The 13,741-nt window shown below is 31.3% G+C and overlaps 2 non-coding genes across 2 annotated transcripts; both read left to right on the top strand.

The window, feature by feature from the left end:
• The first annotated feature begins 1,730 nt into the window (after nucleotides 1-1,730).
• TRNAH-GUG (transfer RNA histidin (anticodon GUG)) lies at nucleotides 1,731-1,802 on the top strand. The gene has a single exon. It is a non-coding gene; the product is annotated as a tRNA-His (tRNA).
• A 3,878-nt stretch (nucleotides 1,803-5,680) lies between these two features.
• Nucleotides 5,681-5,752, top strand: TRNAH-GUG (transfer RNA histidin (anticodon GUG)). Its single transcript has one exon. It is a non-coding gene; the product is annotated as a tRNA-His (tRNA).
• The last annotated feature ends 7,989 nt before the right edge of the window (nucleotides 5,753-13,741 follow it).

Here is a 13,741-nt window from a genome sequence, read left to right as displayed (position 1 = left end):
TTATGATTTTGGTGAGAAAATTACAGTACACAGTAGTCTCTTCGTAAATGACACAATTAAGACTATATTGGCATCAAAATCAAGATTTGTTGTTTTGTAATGATAAAATTTAGTTTTTTCACGTCTAAGACCACATTGAGTATGAAAAATATAAAATAAATGCTTTATTGGGAGGACACAGTTGGGAGCTATGAATGTGTTCTTAACTACACAGTTGTGTTGACAATGACACAGTGAACATAAACATCCGTGCACAATTGAGCTCAATTGTGTACTTAGAAACACAGTTGTATCCACACGCCACAGTTGTAAAACATCAACCGTGTACAAAGTCAATCAACTGTGTACATATTGTGAACAATTAATCTTGGCAGTGCACAATTTGCTTCTCTATGTACAGTCGTACACAGTTGATTAAGTTTATACACAGTTGACATATTATATACTCCCTCCGTCCCGCTCTAAATGTCCCCTTACTTTTGGGCACAGAGATTAAGAAATGTGTATAAAGTAGATAAAGTGGGTATAAAGTAGATAAAGTAGGTTGATGGAAATTGTTTAAATATTAAGTATAGAGAGAGAGAGTGTATTGCCGAAAAAGGTATGAGGCATTTGGAGTGGGACACCCCATTATGGAAAGTGGGACATTTGGAGAGGGACGGAGGGAGTATGAATTAGTTTAATTATCATTTGTATAATAATCAAATCAATTAATTAATTAATTATTATTGAATTCATTAATATATTTATACAGTTGTATAATTAAATGTTGTGCACACTTGAATTATATACACGGTTGACATATGGGATGTGCCGACCTCAGTATCGGGCTACACATTCGACCACCAGTGATTGATCGACAATCTGGATGACCGAAAGAAAGCAGAGTTCGATCACATCTTGAGAAATCGTCGTCCACGACACCTCAACAAATTTGTGGTAGTTGTAAAGGTCATGGGCACAATAGGAGATCATACACAACATCTCTTTCTACCGAGGACGTGGACCCTGAACCACAGAAGAGACGACAAAAGAAGAAGTGCAGTATATGTAAAAGTACGGATCATATGAAGAAAAAATGTCCGAAAAAATAATAAAATGAATTAATATTAATAAACTTAATTAAATTGGGCTCAACATTATAGAATTAAATCATGAGAATTAAGTCCGTATTTAATATTATGTATATGAAATTAATGCTCTTAACATAATCTTTAATTTAATATATATTCAGTTTTATTATTAGTCAAACTATAAATAATTAAATGAAAATAAATCATATTACGAATATGGATAATGACAAATAATGCAATATTTATTCTATAATAAAACAAATTAATATTAATAAACTTAATTAAATTATGTTTAACTTAATAGAATTAAGTCATTAGAATTAAAGTCCATTGTTAGATAGAAAAAGGAGGCGCATGATAAATAGGCAAACTTGCAAATAGGAAGAAAATGAAGAAGATAATAGCTACACAATTTAATAATACTGAATTTGCGGTCGAATTGAGCGGAAAAATAGACAAACTTGAATTTTTTTTTTTTTTTCAAATTTATCGGAAAGATATAGCTTTCCAAAGCTGTACAGCCTGTATTTTAATACCTCTCAAACCAAAAAAAAAAAAAAAATTGTTTTAATATATATATATAATATTAAATTTCAATTCTATAGAAGGTTCTCGGACATGATAATTAAGTATATAGTGAACAACATTCACAATAATGTGGCTGTAGTTTAGTGGTAAGAATTCCACGTTGTGGCCGTGGAGACCTGGGCTCGAATCCCAGCAGCCACAAATCAGTTTTTTTATCTTTTTAAATAACTTTTGTTTATTAATTATAACTAGTGGTGTAATGACAATAATAATTATTAAATAATTTAAGTGTTTTACATATAATATTAAGATAAATACTATCAAGTAAAAAAATATTTTTTTTTGAAAGCCAAGACGTGCCCTTTATATTAAGGAAAATCAGCAGAAAAGTAAAAAAATATATTTAATTGTAAAAAAAAAGTGACATTTAAGTATTGGGGTTAATTATAGTTTGTAAACTAAACTTTGAACAAATTTTAGTTTATAGTCTCAACTTTAATTTATTTTTTGTATAGTCTGATCTTTAAGAAATTATTTAATTATAGTCATAATTGCACCAAATTTACTATTCTTTATTGTACTTACAGTTAAAATGATGAGAAATTGTTATGAAACTAGAGTCTAATGTAATTTACACGAAAAGAGATTTTCAACAGTAGGTAGCACATCGTCATCAGAACACTGGTGTAGTCGGAATCGCGCCAAAAAGTTAGTGAAATGATGCCAACCTGCAGACGCAATTCCGACTTCACCGGTGGTCCAAAGACGATGGTCTACCTATCGTTAAAAATCTCATTTAGTGTAGAATACATTAAGATCTAATTTCGTGACAATTAGTCATCGTTTCATATGTAATTTCGATAAAGAAAAGTTAATGTCATAATTTTTATATGATTGTGACTATAATTAAATAATTTCTCAAAGTTCACGCTATATAAAAAATAAATCAAAGTTGAGGCTATAAATTAAAATTTGCTGAAAATTAAGGCTATAAACTATAATTTATAACCCTAAGTATTGTACATATTTAAGATAAACATATTGAATTGTTAGGTTATGAGTATATGAATTATGAATGATGTAGATTTGTTCTTATGTGCCGCATTTTTAGTGTGTCACATGGACAAAATTTATGGTCCAAATTTAACACTACATACTATCGAAGGATACGATACTACCAGAACTTGATCCTAGTGCTACTTGAAAAGGGTGGTTCTAGTGATAGCTTTATTTTCGCGATAGCCATTATAATTAATGCATCCTTTGTAAAAAATAATAAATTTATATTCATTCAATAAAATAATGCATCCACATTGATCTTAATGATAAAATAACTGAAAATGATTCTTTATTTATATTTTATTTAGTGATTTTTACTTAAACCTCACCGTATATATATTTACAATCATGGTTGTTTGTACCTTAAGCTGGTTTTATGATTCTCTTTTGGTTTGATTGGGGATGGATAGTATAGTGTCAACCCTAATTGATGTAGTGGATGTTTCATTGGCCTTCATGGATAATTATGACCGTGTGTTCTTACTTAAGACTTGAGTTATTTATTTCTCTTGCTGGCTGTATTTAATATTGTTTTTAGTATTATTTTGAACCTTTGTTTAGGACAAGACTATTTATTGACTTTGGTAGTTTAATTTGTGGGCAGTTCTGGAATAGTTTTTTTTTTTTTTTTTTTTCTGAAAGGTTTCTGGAATAAAAGTTACACTGTACTCTTGTCATTATGCTTGTGCCTCGTCACTAAATTTCACCATTTATAAAAGTGAAAAAAATGCACCAATATCACTTTGTTATGTTTCATAGTTGAAGTTTTCAATTAGAAAATTAACTAGTATATATGCTTTAATCTCCCTCATCAAAGTACATGTGTGATCACGGTTTCTAACTTTTCTCTAGATATTTGGTGCGTATGGTTCATGAATATCTATTTTCAAAATAATAAACTTTCTTTTTACAAAGTACAACTTTAAAAGTCGATTTCCTCAAAAAAAAAACTTTAAAAGTCGATACAATTGCGATGATGGACTTGTAGTACTATACAACAAATGATTTCAATTGTCTTAAAATACTAATAATTTAATGATTAATACATGCAATCATAAAATGTCCAACTACATGTCCCTTCCTTTCCACCCCAAAATGGCAAATTGAAAGTTAAAAAGATCAAATAATTAATAACCCTTAAACGAAACTTGCGTCTAAAACTACTAACTTTAAATTATTTTCTAGTTCATTGGTTATAGTAAAATGATTTATGTCGTTGTAAAACATACAGTATTCTATCTACCACTTGGAGTTGGACGTCTGGTAATCATCATGAAAATATTGTTTTGAGAAATTAAGTAATTAACTAATTGAAGTGAAGTCCATTAATTCAATATTTGCGTCTTAATTGTTTGTTAAAATTGTAATGGGGGGACTAGGTAGTGATTTTTATTGCGCCTTAATTCTTTGTTAAAATTGTAAGAATTAATGGATTTTGATGATACCATAATCATTGGGCCTATGGAAAGCCCATGTGTAATAACACTCAGGGTCCATCACATAATAAATGCATGAGTTTTAGATCAATTAGTAATTATAATATCTAACATTTTGATTCGTTGCAATTAGGATTAAATCTAATCGAGTTGTCAAACTTTTAATTTCAAATGATCAAATCAAATTTTGTCGTTTGAGCCTTTAATTTGATAAATTAGAAGTTCAGAATCTGATGGCTTCAAGAGAATAACATTTTCACATACAATAAATCTATGCAGCCACATTGTGGCCACCCACAATTTAATTTAATAGAGAAAATTTCAATTTTTTTAATTTATTTTTAAAATAAAAATAGGATTTAATTATTTTATTGTATTCTCTATATTATAGTTATTTTTTTGCAACTTTTATTTTTAATTTATTTTTTAATAAAAATAAAAAGTTACAAAAAAATTATAAAAAAATAACTACAATATAAAGAATACAATAAAATAATTAAATCTTATTTTTATTTTAAAAAATAATTTAAATATTTTTTTTTTCTATTTAAGTGAATTGTGGGTGGCCACAATGTGACTATTTAGCATTACTCTTTCACATAACTTAGCACTAATTCTAACTAACTGAGATAAATTTCACGAAATTTGCAAATATTATTTGCCTTTGTTGCCTAAGATGGTGGGACTTCAGCTAAAATTCGTAGTGATTAGCAAGTACTCCCTCCGTTTTTTATTAAGTGTCACCAACCGTTAAAATACGCATACCAATAAAATAAGATATTTTACATTTGTAACCTTAGTAATTGTCATAACAAATGCATATATACAACTAATTATTACATTCATACAAATATTAAATAAGGATAAAATAGGAAAATGTCATAAATATACTCTCAAATTTTGAAATAGAAACTTGTTGAAAAACAAAAAAAATGAGCTAAATGAGACACTTATAAAAAAACGGAGGGAGTAACAATTAAGTCATATGCTAAAATAGTCCACTTGTCGAGCTCGCCAAAATTCAACCTTTGATTCTTTGAAATAAAGGTTCGGACAATAAAAATTTATTTAAAATTGAAAATTTAATAAAATGGACAAATTTGGAGATGATCCTAATTGTAACAAAATCAAAAGATTAAATTATTTTGCCAAAATTTGAATATATATAGTGTTGCAATTGCAATTAGCATTTAAATGCAATTGAACATTAGAAAAGTTTACATGTGTTCATTTAACTTTATTACTACTATTTAATTTGTTTTTATGGGTATTACCATAGACAACAGTGTTTGTGGTGGTTATGAAACAGTTACCAAGAACTGATCTTTGTTTTTATGGAGTATTATCATTGCAAGTTACCTTAATTTTCGAGATATGAAAAGTCGGTGATTAAAGAAACACGTTAAGGAATTCAGTGTGAAGCAGCCTTTTCATGCTCACGTTAAATTTCCGCATTTCAATTTAACCAACACCATTAACAATGCTTTCTCGGAATTAGCACCTTTTTTCTTGGTTATAGCAACTTAATTAGTAATTAATAACTATGATCTAATTATAAGGTTATTATCAAATGTTTAATCAAAAGTGGCTGTAGTTTAGTGGTGAGAATTCCACGTTGTGGCCGTGGAGACCTGGGCTCGAATCCCAGCAGCCACATATGTTTTGTATATTTTTTGTAATTAAATGTTTTTATTTACGAGTGAAATTTTTATATATAATGTTTGAGTTTTTTTCGCAATGGTAATCAAACCTATGTGCAGTGAATCTGTATATATTTATTCTCATTGTTGTTAATACTTTGTAAGATTTGGGTATCCCATTCATCTTCAAAAAGATATACGATAAATCGTGATCAAGCTTATGTGAAATTATATATATGTTCTCATTGTTGTTAATAATTTGTGATATTTGAGTATCCACAATATTATGAGATGAGTCATTTTTTGTGTGCTTTATCTCGTCTCGTACAATATATCATTAGAAAAAAATTTAAATTGTCACCCATCGTGAAATTTCTTCAAGCTATACATGTTTAACTTTGAAGTTTATTTTAAATGGTCATACATCTTGTTAATATAACTAGTGCCTATCCAATTATTTAAGCTCTTCATTAATATGTAGTCTCATTATCATATACTCTTGAAATCTCTCTCTTTCTTTCAAGCTATAAATGTTTCACTTTGAAGTTTCTTTTAAGTGGTCATTACCCATCAAATTATTTAAGCTCTACATTAATATGCAGTCTCATTCTCATATACTCTTGAAATCTCTCTCTCTCTCTCTTTGAGGGGTCTCTCTTTCTTTCAAGCTATACATGTTTAACTTTGAAGTTTCTTTTAAGTGGTCATGAACAAATAAATACATCTTGTTAATATAACTAGTAGCTATCAAATTATTTAAGCTCTTCGTTAATATGCAGTCTCATTCTCATATACTCTTGAAATTTCTTCAAGTTACACATGTTTAACTTTGAAGTTTTTTTAAGTGGTCATTAACAAATAAATACATCTTGTTAATATAACTAGTACCTATTAAATTATTTAAGCTCTTCATTAATATGCAGTCTCATTCTCATATACTCTTGAAATTTCTTCAAGCTATACATGTTTAACTTTGAAGTTTTTTTTAAGTGGTCATTAACAAATAAATACATCCTGTTAATATAAGTACCTATCAAATTATTTAAACTCTTCATTAATATGCAGTCTCATTCTCATATACTCTTGAAATTTCTTCAAGCTATACATGTTTAACTTTGAAGTTTCTTTTAAGTGGTCATTAACAAATAACTACATCTTGTTAATATAGCTAGTACCTATCAAATTATTTAAGCTCTTCATTAATATGCAGTCTCATTCTCATATACTCTTTAAATTTCTTCAAGCTATACATGTTTAACTTTGAAGTTTCTTTTAAGTGGTCATTAACAAATAAATATATCTTGTTAATATAACTAGTACCTATCAAATTACTTAAGCTCTTCATTAATATGCAGTCTCATTCTCATATACTCTTGCAATTTCTTCAAGCTATACATGTTTAACTTTGAAGTTTCTTTTAAGTGGTCATTAACAAATAAATACATCTTGTTAATATAACTAGTACCTATCAAATTTTTTAAGCTCTTCATTAATATGCAATCTCATTCTCATATACTCTTGAAATCTATCTCTTTCAAGTATGTTTCAATTCGTTCATGTTCCCCTCCGTTTGGCAGCATTAATAGGAGCCGCTCCTCGAGCATCACCTTACAATAAAAATGCCTTACAAAAACTAACAATTAGGAGGAAAATTTAGTAAGAAAATAAGACACTTTCACACTACACCTAATTTTTTTTTAATACTAATCAATAATGAGAAAATTTAAAATTGATGAGAGCGTATAACATATTTTTTCTTTAAAAAAAATATAATATTACTTTTCCATATTTTTTGAAAATTTTGATTTTATTGGATGTCCCTACCATGAACATAAAAAAATCACAAGGCTTTGAGATCAATCGGGTCAATTCACTTGATTTCGAAATAATGCTATTGATTTACATGTTATTTGACTCAGGCCAATTAGGCTAAGAGGGTGTTTGACTAAGCTTATTAAGCTCTTTAAAACAACTTATAAGTTGTTTAGGAGCTTATAAACTTATTCAAAATGTTTGGTAAAATAAGCTTCTATAGAGCTTATAATGTGACGCCCAGGGCAGAAGTAAGGAGTGATCACTAGTGCACAATGCACAGACAAAAGAACGGCTTCTATAAGTGCTTCAAAGCGGAGGGGTACATGAACGAACCGAAACACACCTAAAAGAGAGGGGTTCCTAGAATATGCAGGTATGAGACTGCATATTCGATGAGAGCTTAAATGATTTAATAGGTGCTACTCATATCAACAAGATGTATCTTCTTTTCTGGTGACCACATGGAAAAAAAAAAACTCCAAGGTTAAGCGTGATTGGCTTGGAGCAATTCTAGGATGGGTGACCCCTAGTAAAATTCTCTGGAAATGTGCAAGTGAGGACAAAACACGCTAGAAAAGACTCGTGTTGGTCTGTGGGTAGGCCTGTGCATTGGTCGTTTCGGCTGACCGACCAAAAAACCATAAACCGACTGACCTACGGTTTGGAATGTTCATGGGCCGAACCGACCAAAATTTCAAGACCCAGCCGACCGCACACCGACCCGTCAAAATAGTCGGTTTTCAATCAACCGAATCGAGCCGAACTAATGGAGGTCAAAGGCGGCGGCGCGCTCGGAGAGAAGATTGAGGAGAAGGCCCGCGATTACAGGAGGGTTTGTGAGGCTATTGCAGGAGGGCAGCGCGATTGTAGGAGGGGTGGTTAGGGGCGAGGTCTGTTGAAGGAAGGAGGGAGACGCAGCCTGTTGCTTCAATTGAAGGCGGCAATAGCCGCGGGGTGCATAGAGGAGGAGCAAATTCTGACAACTAGAGGGATGGTGGTCTGGACAGGACGGCGTAGTAGCAGGGCGTTTGCTGGCGCGGCGGCGGAGTCAGCTGCTGCGACTCTGGACGGGGTGTGGCCGGTCGAAGGTTGTTTGGACGGTGAGGTCAGTTGAGTGGAGGGAAGGATCGAAGGTGACGACGAGAAATGGAAGGAGGAGGCGTCTTTCACTTTAGATTTGGGAATAGAGAAAACTCGGTGGCTGACATTAGTTTAGGGTTAAGGTTAGAAAAAAAATACTGATAATAAATATATTCAGTTGGTTCGGTTTTCGACCGATTAAATTTGAAAAAACCGAACCAGCTGATTAAACCGAATTTTCTGTGAAAAACGGGCCGAATCGACCGAACTCATATAAAAAAATTGACGGAAAACCGATCAGTTCCATCATTTGTCGGTCGTTTCGAATTCTGCTCCCCCTATCTGTGGCCTGTGGGGACAACTGTCAAGTTTGGAGTCGGGCTGTTACATATAAGCTCTAAGAGCTTATAAGACATAAGTTCATCTACCCCAACTTATTTTCTCATTATTACAAAAATAATTCAATTATGATTTTTTATTTTCATCATATATCATTCTAATTTAATTTTTCTTCCATTTTTTTTCTCTAATAAAGATTTTCTCTCACAGACTAAAAATTATCTTTCTAACTTATAAACTCAATTAGCCAAATACTTTAATAACTTATAAGCTTTTAAAAAACTACATATTATAAGCTTTTTAAAATAAGTTTAACCAAACATCCTTTAAGTTTTGTTAGGACTAAATTTTTTTAGTTTAACCCTATTTTTATTTATTTAATCGGGCCAACTCGACCTTTTTAGATTACTACTATTTCTTGTGAGGTTGGCCCATTTCTCATTTACTCCTTTCTTTTTTCTTTTGTCTGGGCCAACTTCAGGGCCCAGAACCGAGCCCAATCCCTAACCCTAGCCCACTACCACATCTGATATACCCCCACCCCAGCCCCACTCTCTCTCTCACTTCACTCTGCGCCGCTCCATCTAACCCTAATCATCTCTCTCTCTCTGACCCCTCGACTCCTCCACCTTCCCACCGCCCTTTTGCCTTGGTTTCTCCATCGTCTTCAATGGCGATTCTCCCTCCCGTTACTGTTGCTCTCCTTAAAACCCTGATGCTCTCTCAAATGGGGATAACCGTTATTATCAAAGTGAGAAAGGCTCTGCTATTCCTTTCAAATGTGGTTGTTTTCTTTGATAGTACGGGATTCCCTGTGTGAGTGGAGGTATCAGCGGGCTTTCCTGATCATCGGAGCCCTGATTGGTGGTTACCTGAGGTACATTTGAGTCATTTGAGTTCTGTACTTAGGCTCCTGCTGTTGGTGGCTGAGATCTGAGAAGCCGCTCCATATCCATCACTTTGGTCTTGATCGAACTGCTGCCGGAAGGGTTGCCGAGTTCTGGGGAAAATCTGAGCCCCACCGTGTCACGAGGACACCTTTTCGCCTCTCTGAACTCTCTCTTTCTTTATTTTTCTTTTCTCTCTTGTATCACTTTTACTCTTTTCTTTTCTCTTATAGTGCAGATCTAAAGAAGAAGAAGAAGACGAAGACTCAAGTGCTTGAGCACGAGTGGGGAAGACAGGAGGTTCGGGAATCAAGTGGTGAACCCTGGCTAGGCGAAGATACCCAACATTTCTTTTGAGATAAAACCGTGTGAACTATTGTTAATCAGATTACGAATTTACAAAAACTGGTAGAAAACCAGTAAAAATTGAAGTAGAACGATTTGCAAAAGTAAATATAATGAACTTATCAGCAATGACATTTCCTTCTATACTCAACGTGGTCTAACTCATTTGTGTCTTCCTAGTCTCATATACCACAACTTTATAACACTTGTAATATAATAAATGAATTTGTAAAATGAAATATAACATTTAACAACATGGTAATTATTATAATGGAAATTCGAAATTCTGATCGTGCATTTACGGTAGGATCGTGTTGGTGCAGCGGTAACAACATGCATTTCTAACTGTTCTGACATAATTTCAGAATATTAAAACATTTCTCATCTTCCCCTCACTCTTCTGGCCCAGATAACATTAAATTTTATTTACTACTGGAAAATTATTGAATTAAAGAAACCTACAATTGTAAATTAATTGTTATTTAATATACACATAAGTGACTGACCTGCTGTTGACTATTCAGTTTCATAAGATTGTTAAACTTATTTAAAGTCCAAAACTTGAGAATTTGAGACTAAATATGACACAGTAAAACTACTTTTAATTAAATACTGGTATTTATGTACTCAGTTATATTTTTAACTGTTATTTTTATTAATAACCTTATATTTATATTGGTTATTTATAACATGATGGTATTTATAATAAGGGTAAATATCATGAAAACCCCTGAAGTTTACCCGCTTTATCAAAAATACCCCGAAACTTTCAAAATGTTCTCTAAACCCTCAAACTATCAGATTTTTATCAAATATATCTTGTATCTATTTTTCGATCACCAAAAATGTGATTTGGCTCACCGGATGCCACAATATAATTTATATTCTATTTTTTTAAAAAATACAATGGCAAAAACGAAGTCGTTTCGTATAATATCATTTAAAAAAATCCACTCTGAAATTTAAAATTCACTTCTACCGTGTTTGAAATTCACACTAATAACCTAGAATAATGGATAAACACGATAGAATATGGTACGAAACGAAGTCGTTTTTGCCATGTCATTTAAAAAAAATAGAATATAAATTACATTTTGGGATTCGGCGAGCCAGATCACATTTCTGGTGACCGAAAAATAGATGTAGGATATATTTGATAAAAACTTGATAGTTTGAGGGTTTAAATAACATTTTGAAAGTTTCTAGGTATTTTTGATAAAATGAGTATAGTTCAAGGGTTTTCATGATATTTACCCTTATAATAATACTCCTATTTTGCTCTAAAAATAGAAAGTAAAATCTGATTTATTAAATAGTTCCTAATCAATAGTGGGCATATATATGAAGCAATTAATTAAATGACAATAAAATTAAAAAAAAATATAATCCATAACATAATTATATTATTAAAAAAAGAAGAAGATTGTCAAACACGTGAGTGATCAGTGAAGTGAGTGTCGGCAGAGGAAATTCTTCCATATTCACAAGCTGTAACCCCAAATTTTGGCCTAAGTCAAATCTATTAATTATAAATTATTGTTGGATTATGTATTTGGTGAAGATTGACCCGGTTCCAATTATTTCCCCAAATCATCACTATACCAAAATAAAAGGCAACAGTTTTCTTCAATTAATATAGAAGATGACGTTGGCTGTTAGCTTTGATACGTAGACAAATTTGATTTAGCACATCACACCATAGTTCTTCATTATTTGATGATTTAATTAATCGTATCAAAGTCAAATTGATTTCAATCGGAATTAAATCGACCAATTTGACGCTTCTAAATTTGTGTTTAATTGTGAATAGTGAACTTCAAGCTTTCTTAAACTTAAATAATAGGGGGTTTGGCAAAAAAAAAATCACATGCAATTTTGAAATTGCAATTTTAACGTGATTTTTGAAGTGTGACGAATTAAATCATCATTTTTTCAATTTTTCTAATTTCGTCCCCTCAATTATTTCCGATTGTCGAATTATTTAATTGGAGCTTACGTCGATTGATTCGCCATGTAATATTCACTTTATAGGGTCATTTGCAATAAAATTATTGAATATTATAAAGTAGGTGCAGATACATGATACAATCCCTTTATAATATGTGAAATTTTTTAATTGAAATTGTACGAAACGACATCATTTAAGCTTAACAAAATTCACGTTATTTTTACCAATCCAAGTAAGCTCCAACTCAACACTCCAACAACCAAAAGAATTTGGGGAGATAAAATTACAAAAATTAATAAGATGATGATTGAATTCACCACACTTCAATTAATATAATATTAATATTGTAAATTTGAAACAATCTGATATTTTATTTGACAAAACCACTACATAATGCTTGCATTGTTTCATTTGGATAAAGACTTTATATTATACATAAATATATTTTCGCATATATTCATACTATAAAGGAAGGGTTACCGCGAGAGCCTTTTAAAATAAGAAATAAGAAATAAGAATTAAAAAAATATATATATGAATTTTATATAGAACACGCATGAATTTGCTGTATAAATGTATGAATTGCGATAAATAAATTTTTGCTATCTTTGGGATACGAACTCAGGACCATAAATTCATCCAACAGGATGATGAATCAACCGTAGATCTTGATGATCTAAGGGCTGAAAATGATTATTATTTTATATATTAAGACGTGTACTTATTTTAGCCCTCTCCCATACTATAATTTATTCTTTTAAATAATTGTGCTAAAAAATAGATCAAGTAAAATGAGACGAAAGAAAGTAGACGGTATAAATGATTAGGGATGTCAAAAAAAGCCCGAAATCGGCGGGTCGATCCAAATAGACTAATAAAAAATAAGGTTTAGGGCTGAAAATTTTAGCTCGAAAAAATTAGCCCGAATGGCCCAAACCGAAAATTGCTCGAGCCCGATAGGTTTAGCCTGAAAATTGAATGGGTTGGCCCGATTAACCAAACACTTTCTTAATAATTGATTTTTAAACTTTAATACTTTATTTTTTAATTCGATAATAACATTTTGATGCTTGTAGAATATGTTTTGATTTTTTTCAACATTAATAACAAACATTTATGATATAAAAGTCAAAGAAAGATAGTCATTTATGTTAAGTCTATTTACATTTTTTATCGGAAATGAAGTTAAAGTTGAATATTATGTAAACTTACGTTAAAATAACACTAATTTTTGTATCTAAACCAAGGCAAAATGTCTTGATTTAAAAAACACGACATATTTTTATTAAACGTAAACTTGCGGGCCCAAATGGGCTAGCTCGAAATCAAACGGGTTAGGGTTAGGATCGAAAAACTTTAGCCCAAAAAATAAAAAAATCGACTAGCCCGAACCAAAAATAACCTAAAACCGAATGAGCTGGTCCGAAACCAAGTAGGCTGGCCCGATTGACATCCCTAAAAATGATGATGGATCAATTGAAAATCATACCATTCAATTTGATACTCTATCCATCACGCACTATTAGAAAATAACTATACAGAAATATCATAAACATGAAAACATAAAAATATTTTAGTTCGAATGCTTAAT

This window comes from Salvia miltiorrhiza, chromosome 2 (genome assembly GCF_028751815.1).
Source record: "Salvia miltiorrhiza cultivar Shanhuang (shh) chromosome 2, IMPLAD_Smil_shh, whole genome shotgun sequence".
NCBI classification, from domain to species: Eukaryota; Viridiplantae; Streptophyta; class Magnoliopsida; order Lamiales; family Lamiaceae; genus Salvia; species Salvia miltiorrhiza.
This window is presented reverse-complemented; position numbering and strand designations above follow the sequence as displayed.